At 44.4% G+C, this 13,662-nt stretch overlaps 1 pseudogene; it reads left to right on the top strand.

The window, feature by feature from the left end:
- The first annotated feature begins 3,858 nt into the window (after nt 1–3,858).
- Nucleotides 3,859–11,355, top strand: LOC119338823 (annotated as a pseudogene).
- The last annotated feature ends 2,307 nt before the right edge of the window (nt 11,356–13,662 follow it).

Raw genomic sequence — 13,662 nt, 5'->3', positions numbered from 1 at the left:
ATGAGTGAGCCGAGCTCAAGCCACTCATCATGTCCCCATCCATCACCATGACGACAAAGGAAGAATGGAGAAGGGGCAACCCCAGCTCGATCTCGTGCAAAGAGCTTATTAAGGTATCCTTCATCAGATCCGCTCCCTACCCTAGGCCTCCACCATGGAGGATGACCAGTGGAGCACGATAACGACATCCACATGTTGTCTACAATTGCCGATGCAAAGCTCTAGGCCAACATAACAACCAAATCCTCAGGCAAAACCAAACCAACCTGCTAACTCATCTTCACTCCAATAAATGAGGCCACCAAAGATGAGAGGGAGAGGAACCTGGCGACTCTCAAAGTGAAGCGAGAAGAAGGGAGATAAAGTAAAGTGGGTAAGTGAGAGCCGCATGAGGTTGTTTTCCCTTGAGATTCATGTCAATGGGCTATTCCATAGGAATTCAAAAGACAACAAACATGAGGTCACACCTCTTCTTTTTGTGTCCATGGTTCCTGTGTATTCCCTACGTGACATCCAAACGTCGTTTTTTTTGTTCTGATGTTGTTTTAGTCCGACATCTTAATTATTCCCGCCATTTCAAAATTATTGTCATGGTTTTACTTCAAACTAGAATTTTGAAATAGATAGAGTAATGTTTATTTTCTGTTCTTACACTTTTGAGTTCTTATGTTTTAGACTCGGCTGTAGCTCCCATCGACCGTAAGCGTAGCCTGAAACCAAGCGCACAGGAGCTAAAGGAATTATGCTCAAACAGTCAACACATGATATTTGTTCCACCTTGCGAAAATCGACAAAATTGACCTGTGGACGAAAGTATTTCACAAAGTGCACCATCGGTGAAACAAATTCACCGAGCTAACCATTTTGTGCAGCGCCCGACAACCAGGTGTTGCACTCTACAAAGCAATGCCTTACTGACAGGCGTTGCATGCCTGGCCAGTATGGCACCCCGGGGCTAGGCCCGGCCCCACACCTGGCAGTGCAGTGCCCAGCCGACAGGCGCTACAGAACATAGTGCGGCGCCTAGGCCAGAGGCACTGATGATCACTTATACAGCCGCTGCGGGCCTGCCATCCCCCCGACCCACACCTCATTTTCCCCATATCCACGAACAAAGAGGGGGTTGGCGGCTAGGGTTCTTATGGCCTCTCAAATCTCTCTCTCAGATCTACAAAATTTGAAGGAATTTGGTGGGGATTTGTCTTGGAAATGTTGCATGGAAAACAATTTTTTCTATGCACACGCAAGATCCATCAAGGATATGCATAGAAACGAGAGGGGAGAGTGCGTCTACGTACCATCGTAGACCATAAGCGGAAGTGTTTAGTAACGCGGTTGATGTAGTCGAACTTCTTCGCGATCCAACTGATTGACACCTCCGCGTTCAACACACGTTCAGCTTAGTGACGTCCTCGCCTTCTTGATCCAGCAAGATTGCAAAGTAGTAGACGAGTTCCGGCAACACAACAGCATGGTGACGGTGATGGTGATACTATCCCCGTAGGGCTTTGCCTAAGCACTACGAAAATATGACCGAGAGACGATATCGTGGATGGGGGCGTCGCACATGGCTAAGAGATTGTCGTGGTTATGTGTGGCGCCCCCTTCCACACATATATATAGGTGGGGGGAGGGAGGAGCATCCAAGGAGGTGCCCCAAGTAGGCCGAATCCTACTTGGGGTCTTCCCCAAGCCGCGCCCCCCTTTCCTTTCTGGGTGCGCGAGGAAAGGCAGGGGAGGGTGGCGCACCCTTCCTTCCCTAGGGACATCGACTAGGGAGAGGGGCGCGCCAGCCCCCTTGTATTACCGAGAGGGCCCAGAGATACCTCTTCGATACTCGGAGTGACAAATCCCAATCTCGATGCCAACTCAACAAATAACTTCGGAGATACCTATAGAGCATCTTTATGATCACCCAGTTACGTTGTGACGTTTTATAGCACACAAGGTATTCCTCTAGTATCCGGGATTTGCATAATCTCATAGTCGAAGGAATATGTATTCCTCATCAAGAAAGCAATAGCAATAAACTGAACGATCAATATGCTAAGCTAACGGATGGGTCTTGTCCATCACATCATTCTCTAATGATGTGATCCGTTATCAAATGACAACACATGTCTATGGTTAGGAAACCTTAGCCATCTTTGATCAACGAGCTAGTCTAGTAGAGGCTTACTAGGGACACAGTATTTGTTTATGTATTCACACATGTATTTAAGTTTCCGATCAATACAATTCTAGCATGAATAATAAACCTTTATCATGAATAACGAAATATAAAATAACAACTTTATTATTGCCTCTAGGGCATATTTCCTTCAGTCTCCCACTTACACTAGATTCAATAATCTGGATTACATTGTAATGAATCTAACACCCATGGAGGCTTGGTGATGATCATGTTTTGCTCAAGGAAGAGGCTTAGTCAACGGGTTTGCTACATTCAGATCTGTATGTATTTTGCAAATCTCTATGTCTCCATCCTTGACCTTTTCACGAATGGAGTTGAAGCATCTCTTGATGTGTTTGGTTCTCTTGTGAAACCTGGATTCCTTCGCCAAGGCAATTGCTCCAGTGTTGTCACAAAAGATTTTCATTGGACCCGATGCACTGGGTATGACCTCCCAGATCGGATATGAACTCCTTCATCCAAACTCCTTTATGCGCTACTTCCGAAGCAGCTATGTACTCCGCTTCACACATAGATTCTGCCACGACGCTTTGCTTGGAACTGTGCCAACTGACAGCTCCACCATTCAATATAAATACGTATCCGGTTTGTGACTTAGAGTCATCCGGATCAGTGTCGAAGCTAGCATCGACGTAACTATTTACGACGAGCTCTTCACCTCCATAAACAAGAAACATATCCTTGGTCCTTTTCAGGTACTTGAGGATGTTCTTGACCGCTGTCCAGTGATCCACTCTTGGATTACTTTGGTACCTCCCTGCCAAACTTATGGCAAGACACACATCAGGTCTGGTACACAACATAGCATACATGACAGAACTTATGGCTGAGGCATAGGGAATGACTTTCATTTTCTCTCTATCTTCTGCAGTGGTCGGGCTTTAAGTCTGACTCAACTCCACACCTTGTAACACAGGCAAGAACTTTTTCTTTGACTGATCCATTTTGAACTTCTTCAAAACTTTGTGAAGTTATGTGCTTTGTCAAAGTCCTATTAAGCGTCTAGATCTATCCCTATAGATCTTGATGCCCAATATGTAAGCAGGTTTACCGAGGTCTTTCATTGAAAAATTCTTATTCAAGTATCCTTTTATGCTATCCAGAAATTCTATATCATTTCCAATCAATAATATTTCATCGACATATAATATCAGAAATGCTACACAGCTCCCACTCACTTTCTTGTAAATACAGACTACACCGTAAGTCTGTATGAAACCATATGCTTTGATCACCTCATCAAAGCGTATATTCCAACTCCGAGAGGCTTGCACCAGTCCATAAATGGATCACTAGAGCTTGCACACTTTGTCAGCACCTTTAGGATCGACAAAACCTTCTGGTTGCATCATATACAACTCTTCTTTAAGAAATCCATTAAGGAGTGCAGTTTTGACGTCCATTTGCCACATTTCATAATCATAAAATGCGGCAATTGCTAACATGATTAGGACAGACTTAAGCATTGCTACGGGTGAGAAAGTCTCGTCGTAGTCTACTCATTGAACTTGTCGAAAACCTTTCATGACAACTCAAGCTTTGTAGACAGTAACATTACCATCAGCGTCAGTCTTCTTCTTGGAGATCCATTTATTTTCTATGGCTTGCCGATCATCGGACAAGTCCACACTTTGTTCTCATACATGGATCATATCTCAGATTTCATGGCCTCAAGCCATTTATCAAAAATCTGGGGTCATCATAGCTTCTTCATAGTTTGTAGGTTCGCCATGGTCTAATAACATAACTTCCAGGACAAGATTACCATACCACTCTGGTGCGGATCGTGCTCTGGTCGACCTACGAGGTTCAGTAGTAACTTGATCTGAAGTTTCATGATCATTATCATTTGCTTCCTCTCTAGTTGGTGTAGGCATCATGGGAACGGTTTTCTGTGATGTGCTACTTTCCAATTCGAGAGAAGGTACAATTACCTCATGAAGTTCTACTTTCCTCCCACTCACTTCTTTCGAAAGAAACTCCTTCTCTAGAAAGGACCCATTCTTAGCAACAAAGATCTTGCCTTCGGATCTGTGTAGAAGGTGTACCCAATAGTTTCTTTAGGGTATCCTATGAAGATGCACTTCACCGATTTAGGTTTGAGCTTATCAGGCTGGAGCCTTTTTACATAAGCATCGCATCCCCAAACTTTAAGAAACGACAGCTTAGGTTTCTTGCCAAACCACAATTCATATGGTGTCATCTCAATAGATTTAGACGGTGCCCTATTTAATGTGAATGCGTCTATCTCTAATGCATAACCCCAAAACAATAGTGGTAAATCGGTAAGAGACATCATAGAATGCACCATATCTAATAAAGTATGATTACGACGTTCGGACACGCCATTACGTTGTGGGGTTCCAGGTGGCGTGAGTTGTGAAACAATTCCTCATTGTTTTAAATGAAGGCCAAACATGTAACTCAAATATACGCCTCTGCAATCATATCATAGAAACTTTATTTTCTTGTTACGATTATTCTCCACTTCACTCTGAAATTCTCTGAACTTTTCTAATGTTTCAAACTTGTGTTTCATCAAGTAGATATACCCATACCTACTCAAATCATCTGTGAAGAGTCAGAAAATAACGATACCCACCGCGTGCTTCAACACTCATCGGACCGTACGTCGGTATGTATTATTTCCAATAAGTCATTAGCTCGCTCCATTGTTCCAGAGAATGGAGTTTTAGTCATCTTGCCCATGAGGCATGGTTCTCAAGTATCAAATGGTTCATAATAAGTGATTCCAAAAGTCCATCTGCATGGAGTTTCTTCATGCGCTTTACATCAATATGACCTAAATGGCAGTGCCACAAATATGTTGCACTATCATTATCAACTTCGCATCTTTTGGCATCAATATTATGAATATGTGTATCATTACGATCGAGATTCAACAAGAATAGACCATTCATCAAGGGTGCATGACCATAAAAGATATTACTCATATAAATAGAACAACCATTATTCTATGATTTAAATGAATAACCGTCTCACAATAAATAAGATCCAGATATAATGTCCATGCTCAACGCGGGCACCAAATGACAATTATTGAGGTCTAAAACTAATCCCGAAGGTAGATATAGAGGTAGCGTGCCGACGGCGGTCTCATCGACCTTGGAACCATTCCCGACGCGCATCATCACCTCGTCCTTAGCCAATCTTCGTTTATTCCGTAGCTCTTGTTTCGAGTTACAAATATGAGCAACCGAAGCAGTATCAAATACCCAGGCGCTACTACAAGCATTAGTAAGGTACACATCAATAACATGTATATCAAATATACCTTTCTTCACTTTCCCATCATTCTTGTCCGCCAAGTATGTGGGGCAGTTCCGCTTCCAGCGACCATTCCCTTTGCAGTAGAAGCACTCAGTTTCAGGCTTGGGTCCAGCTTTGGGCTTCTTCCCGGGAGTGGAAACTTGCTTGTCATTCTTCTTAAAGTTCCCTTTCTTTCCCTTGCCCTTTTTATTGAAACTAGTGGTCTTGTTAACCATCGACACTTGATGCTCCTTCTTGATTTCTACATTCGCGGCCTTAAGCATTGCGAAGAGCTCAGGAATCGTTTTGTTCATCCCTTGCATATTATAGTTCATCATGAAGCCTTTGTAGCTTGGTGGTAGTGATTGAAGAACTCTATCAATAACACTATCAACTAGAAGATCAACTCCCAGCCGAGTCAAGTGATTACGATACCCAGACATTTTGAGTATGTGTTCACTGACTGAACTGTTATCCTCCATCTTGCAGCTATAGAACTTGTTGGAGACTTCATATCTCTCAACCCGGGCATTTGCTTGAAATATTAACTTCAACTCTTGGAACATCTCATATGCTCATGACGTTCAAAACGTCTTTGAAGTCCCGGTTCTAAGCCGTAAAGCATGGCACACTGAACTATCGAGTAGTCATCAGATCGGGTTTGCCAAACGTTCATAACATCTGCAGTAGCTCCTGCAGCAAGTCTGTCGCCTAGCAGTACATCAAGGGCATAATTCTTTTGTGTATCAATGAGGATAATCTCAAGTTACGGACCCAGTCATGTAGTTGCTACCATCATCTTTCAACTTAGCTTTCTCTAGAAACGCATTAATATTCAGGGGAATGGTAGCTCGGGCCATTGATCTATAACATAGATATGCAAAACTATAAGACTAAGTTCATGATAAATTAAGTTCAATTCATCAAATTACTAATGAACTCCCACTTAAATAAACATACCTCAAGTTCTCTAAGTGATACATGACCCAAATCAACTAACCCATGTCCGATCATCACGTGAGATGGGGTAGTCATCAATGGTGAACATCTCTATGTTGATCATATCTACTATATGACTCACGTTCGACCTTTTGGTCTCTAGTGTTCCACGGCCATGTCTGTACATGCTAGGCTCATCAAGTTTAACCCAAGTATTCTGCATGTGCAAAATTGTCTTACACCCGTTGTATATGAACGTAGAGTCTATCACACCCGATCATCACGAGGTGCTTTGAAACGATGAACTTTGACAACGGTGCATACTCGGCGAGAACACTTTTATCTTGAAATTTAGTGAAGGGATCATTTAATAATGCTACTGTCGTTCTAAGCAAAATAAAATGCATAAAGGATAGACATCACATGCAATCAAAATATGTGACATGATATGGCCATCATCATCTTGTGCTTTTGATCTCCATCTCCAAAGCATCGTCATGATTTCCATCGTCACCGGCTCGGCACCTTGATCTCCATTGTTGCGTCAGGGTTGTCTCGCCAACTATTGCTTCAACAACTATTGCTAATGCATAGGGATAAAGTAAAGCAATTACATGGCGTTTGCACTTCATACAATAAAGAGACAACCCTAAGGCTCATGTTGATTGTCGATATTACAAAACATGATCATCTCATACATCAACATATATTACATCACGTCTTGACCATATCACATCACAACATGCTCTGCAAAAACAAGTTAGACGTCCTCTACTTTGTTGTTGCAAGTTTTACGTGGCTGCTACGGGCTTCTAGCAAGAACTGTTCTAACCTACGGAAAAACCACAACGGTGATTCATCAAGTTTGCGGTTTTAACCTTCTTTAATGATCGCCCATAGTCAAATTCGATTCAATTAAGGTAGGAGAAACAGATACCCGCCAGCCACCTTTATGTAAAATTAGTTGCATGTCAGTCGGTGGAACCGCTCTCATGTGCATGGACATGTAAGGCTGGTCCGGGCCGCTTCATCCCACAATACCGTCGAATCAAAATAAGATGTTGGTGGTAAGTAGTATGACTATCACCGCCCACAACTCTTTGTGTTCTCCTCGTGCATATCATCTACGCACCTCTCCAGTCAATAACCAATAGCTGGACCTAGATGCCCATATTGATTCCTACATATTCCAGGAAGATCTTTTGTCGATTGAACCTTTATGACAACATACGTAATTCCCTTTGTCTGTCGATATGTTACTTGCCCGAGATTCGATCGTCGGTATCTCTATACCTAGTTCAATCTCGTTACCAGCAAGTCTCTTTACTCGTTTCGTAATACATCATCTTGCAACTAACTACTTAGTCACTTTGCTTGCAAGCTTCTTGTGATGTGTATTACCGAGAGGGCCCGGAGATACCTCTCTGTCATATGGAGTGAAAAATCCCAATCTCGAATCACGCCAACTCAAGAAATACCTTCGGAGATACCCTAGAGCATATTTATGATCACCCAGTTACGTGGTGACATATGATAGCACAAAAGGTATTCCTCTAGTATCCGGGAGTTGCATGATCTCATGGTCGAAGAAACATGTATTTGGCATTAAGAAAGTAGAAGCAATAAACTGAACGGTCATATGCTAAGCTAATGGATGGATCTTGTCCATCACATCATTCTCCTAATGATGTGATCCCATCATCAAGTGACAACTCATGTCTATGGTTAGGAAACCTTCACCATCTCTGATCAACGAGCTATTCTAGTAGAGGCTCACTAGGGACACGATATCTGTTTATGTATTCACACATGTATTTAAGTTTTCGGTCAATACAATTCTAGCATGAATAATAAACATTTATCATGAATAAAAAAATAACTTTATTATTGCCTCTAGGGCATATTTCCATCAGTGTCGGATGCCACTATTGGGAAAGTTGCATGGAAAACAAAAAAAACTCTACGCACACTCAAAATCTATCAAGGAGATGCATAGCAACGAGAGGGGAGAGTGTGTCTACGTACCCTCGTAGACCGTAAGAGGAAGCAACGCGGTTGATGTAGTCGAACTTCTTCGCGATCCAACTGACCGAGTAACGAACATATGACACATCCGCGTTCAACACATGTTCTGCTCGGTGACGTCCTCGCCTTCTTGATCCAGCAAGATGGCAAAGTAGTGGATGAGTTCTGGTAGCACTACAACGTGGTGACGGTGATGGTGATGCTATCTCTGCAGGGCTTCGCCTAAGCATTACAAAAATATGACCAAGGGACGATACTGTGGAGGGGGGCGCCGCACATGGCTAAGAGATTGTCGTGGTTATGTGTGGCGCCCCCTCCCAAATATATATAGGTGGGGGGAGGGAGGAGCAGCCAAGGAGGCGCCCCAAGTAGGCCAAATCCTACTTGGGGTCTTCCCCAAGCCACGCCCCCTTTCCTTTCTAGGTGAGCGGGGAAAGGCAGGGGATGGTGGCGTCCCCCCCCCTTTCCTTTCTCCCATAAGGAGGGGAAGGCAGGTGAGGCTAGCCCTCCCCTTTTCCTTCCCTACAGCTGGCGGCCAGGGAGAGGGGCACGCCAGCCCCCTTGTGGGCTGGTCTCTCCCTCCCTTGGCCCATTATTAGGCCCATACACCTACCGGGGGTGCCCGAAACCCCTTCCAGCGATCCAATGACTACCCGGTGCACTCCAAAACTCTTCCGGTGTCCGAATATCATCATCCTATATATCAATATTTACCTCCGGACCATTACGGAGCTCCTCGTCATGACCGTGATCTTATCCGGGATTCTGAACAACATTCGGTCACCAAATCATATAACTCATATAACACTATATCGTCAACGAACGTTAAGCGTGCGGACCCTACGAGTTTGAGAACTATGTAGACATGACCGAGACACCTCTCCGGTCAATAACCAATAGCGTAACTTGGATGCCCATATTGGCTCCTACATATTCTACGAAGATCTTTATCGGTCAAACCTTATGACAACATACGTAATTCCCTTTGTCCATCGGTATGTTTGCCCGGGATTCAATCATCGATATCTTCATACCTAGTTCAATCTCGTTACCGGCAAGTCTCTTTACTCGCTCCGTAATACATCATCTCATAACTAACTCATTAGTCATTTGCTTGCAAGGCTTATTATGATGTGTATTACCGAGAGGGCCCAGAGATACCTCTCCGATACTCGGAGTGACAAATCCCAATCTCGATCTATGCCAACTCAACAAACAACTTCGAAGATACCTGTAGAGCATCTTTATGATCACCCAGTTACGTTGCCATGTTTGATAGCTTGCGTTGTGATGTTTGATAGCACACAAGGTATTCCTTCAGTATTTGTCATCAAGAAAGCAATAGCAATAAACTGAACGATCAATAAGCTAAGCTAACGGATGGGTCTTGTCCATCACATCATTCTCTTAATGATGTGACCCCGTTATCAAATGACAACACATGTCTATGGTTAGGAAACCTTAACCCTCTCTGATCAATGAGCTAGTCTAGTAGAGGCTTGCTAGGGACACAGTATTTTTTTATGTATTCACACATGTATTTAAGTTTTCGATCAATACAATTCTAGCATGAATAAGGAAATATAAAATAACAACTTTATTATTGCCTCTAGGGCATATTTCCTTCAATTTGATCCTCAAAACATCTCCTAAGGTATTCTCCTCCAATCCCTTACTTTCCATCCAAAAGTTCCATCTTATTTGTCATCTTTGTCCATGTTTTGGTGAGAACCTAAATCCTATTGGATTTTGAAATTGCTATGGAAGAATGAAAAGATTGTTTGATGTGTAGCATTAATATTTGTATAGTATTCAATGAGGGGAATTTACTAGGTACATTTTCTTAGAACCAAATACTATGTAGTATTAGAAACTTATGTGTATTATAGTAGATTGTGTTGTTCAAATTAAAGACTGAGTGTGATATGGTATTAGGCTCTTATGTGTACTCGTTTCAATATTTGTTCATCTTAGGAACATATTTGGCTCTTATGTTATTTGACCATTATGTGTATTTGTTTTTAGAAAAATCACATTCTCACATACAACATTCTGTTATGGCATTTGTATGAGATATTCACATGGTTATATATGTTTGAAATATATAGGATGGTGTGGCTTCTTTTCGATTACTATGATGTTGAACACCAGACCTATAGGATGTCGGTGAAGGAGGTAATAATCATCATAGTTGGTATTTTGTAATATGTGTTTAGTTCAAATAGACATGCCTTAATAGTCTGACTTGCTTGTTTGCAGAAGCTTTTACCTCTGAAGATTCGGTCTCACGGGGCATTGTCGAGTGTCATGCCATACGATGAGCGGTACACGTCATACATCGAGATGGTAGGACTCCTTCCGTTCATTCAGTTGGTCAGTCGGTCAATGCCCAACCTCAGGTTTGCAGGAATCATCTCTCTTATTGATCGGTGGAGGCCGGAGACGCACAATTTCCATCTCCAGACCGGGGAAATGACCGTGACACTTGAGGATGTTTCCATGATCACCGCATTTCCTATTGAGGGGAAACCTCTTTGTATGAGCACTGATTCTAAGGGGTGGCGACAACAGATGGAGGATCTTATTGGTATGGCTCTTGAAGAGGCATCAACAGTTGGAGACAAGAAAGAAAGAGTCACAGCCGGTGCTCCTTACACGTGGACTGTAGCGAACTTTGGGCATTGCCCTGAGGACCCTAATGATGATGTGATCTAGACGTATGCTCGTGTGTACATGTGGTACGGTATCTCTAGGACTCTCTTTGCTGACGCGGTGGCATGCATGCTGAATGGATGTGGCTGAAGGTGTTGATCGTCTTCAACAACCAATGGAGCTGGGGTTCGGCGGCACTGGCGTACTTGTATCGACAGGTAACCAGTTGTTCATTTTCAGTGTGTTTCTACATAACCATGCAACCTTGGCCTTAACTGAACCATGTTTTCCTTTACGTGCAGTTGGAAGATGCTTGTCATAGGTCCTCAAAAGACGGCAGAACTAGTGGTTGTATGCTCCTACTATCGATATGGAGTTGGGAACGCCTGCCAGTTGGACGCCCGAAAGATCGTCGGCCAGCTCCTTAAGCCCACATGCCCTATAGAAGTTTGAACAAAAATGCCTCATGCACCATCGATGGTGCAACAGAGCATGCCCGGGAATGTCAATGTCCACCGCATTAAAGAATTCCAGGATGGCGATCCGATATGACACAAATTTCCCTTTGAGCCAGTAATATCTTGGTTCTCAAAAACCACACCCAGTTAACATTGTTCTCCACCTCAACCAAAGCAAAAGCTAAAGGAACCGACCGATTATTGGCATCAATCCCGATTGCAACCAAGAGAATGCCCTTGTATTGACCAGTCAAGAAGGTGCCATCGATGGAGATGATCGCCGACAATGTTCGAAAGTCCTAATGCATTTCTTGAATTCCCAAAATGCACGGCCAAAGACTCGAACCGTCTTTCTGTTGCGAATCATTGTTTTTGCCCATACGCCTCGACAACATGAACCATACCTGGGTTAGTGGCGGCCATAGCTCCCAACAACCTAGGGATTCAGTTGTATGCTTCCTCCCAATCACCATACAACATCTTGAATGCGGCTTGCTTTGCCTTCCATGCTTTCCCGTATTTGACCTTGTAGTGAAAGACAGCTTTCACAAGGTCCATGCCGCTTTGAATGCCCATTGTTGGTATTGAGGAGATGGAGTTGGAAAGCTTGTAAGCGATGAACTTAGAGGTTTGTCTATGGTCTTGTGACATAATCTTGTGTGACGCCCCAAGACCGGAGCTTCAGATGCCTTCCGGCTATTCCCAGTTTCGCCGTGTGTTTCTTTTTTGCTTGCTCTTTTATTTTTGCATTGCATCATGTCATCATGCCATCATATCATTAATTTTTATAACTCTTCTAAATATATTGTATGGATTTTTCGATCCATTTAAATCGAGGGAATTCACTTGTGATTTCTCTTTATAACATATTAAAGCCTCTCAATATTATTAGGGAGCTATAATAAAATTATTCCATTTATTTGGAATTAACCATAACCCACTTGCAATATATCCCATGCTTCTTGGTCTCCAACCTTGTCCATAATTTCTTTCATCATTTTCCGGAGCTCCACCAAAAATCTCAACATTTTTGGACCTTCCTAACCCTCACTTCCTATTCAAACCATTTGAATTTAAATCAAATGAGTTTGAATTTAAACTTTCGGTCATGCCCACTTCTATTTTTCTTGGATCAAGCTCATTTTTGTGAGTCCGGGAAAATTATCCCCTTGCGCATTTTCTTTCCCTAACCCCCTCTTCATTTTCCTTCTCTCTAATGCTTTCTGTTAGAAATTTAAGAGAGAGGGAGAAGAGAGTCCAGCGGCCTAATTTTGGCCCAATGACCAGGCCAGCCCATCTAACCTCCTAAAGCCCAGCCGGCCTCTAAGCCCAAGGCCCACCTAACCCTCCGAACCCTAGCCGCCAGAGAGCCCGATCCCCTCTCCATCGATCTTCCCTCGTTCCCCTGTGCGCCGCCGCCACACACAACCAGCGCCAGGAAGCCGCGCCCGCGCCCGAACCCTCCTCTCGCTCGATCCCCTCAGCCTCTCCCTCTGGCCATGGCCCCTCGCGAGTCTCCCTCCGCCGCCACGTCATCTTGGCCTCGTCAGCGCTCGGCCTCCTCCCCGAGTTCCTGCTCCCTACGTCCACGAGCGCCGTCGCTCCTCGACCTCCAGCGCCACAGCCTCCGCCTGCAGGCGCAAAGCCCCGAGGTCGCATCCCCGCCGCCCGTCGCTCATCGACCTCCCCCGTCGCCCACGCCCCACCTCCTATCTTTGCGTTGCCCTGCGGCCTCCTCCTCGTCGCCTCTGCGCGCGACCCCGCTGCCTTCCTGCCTCGTCCCCGCCTCCTCGTCTACCTGACGCCGCCGCCGGCCTCTGCTTCCTCACAACCCCACCGTCCCGGCCTTCCTGCACCCTCCCCCGATGCCATCTGCTCCAACCGCCTCCTGCACGCCCCTGCACCACGCATCAGCCACCGCGAGCTTTGGATGCTCTCGTGAGCCCCGGGCCAGCCAACAAGCTCTTGCTGCCCCTGCCTTGTTCGACCACCGGAACCGCGCCAAGTCGTTGCCTCTTTGCATCTGCGCTGTGTTGCCATGGACGCATGCAACCCTGGAATCAATCCCAAGCATCAAGTATCAGGACACTACGGAAACCTGAATCGCCAAGACCGGACCCGTCA

The sequence above is a fragment of the Triticum dicoccoides genome, chromosome 7B (assembly GCF_002162155.2).
Source record: "Triticum dicoccoides isolate Atlit2015 ecotype Zavitan chromosome 7B, WEW_v2.0, whole genome shotgun sequence".
Classification (NCBI taxonomy): Eukaryota; Viridiplantae; Streptophyta; class Magnoliopsida; order Poales; family Poaceae; genus Triticum; species Triticum dicoccoides.
The sequence above is the reverse complement of the archived record's forward strand: the minus strand, read 5'-3'. Positions and strand labels throughout refer to the sequence as shown.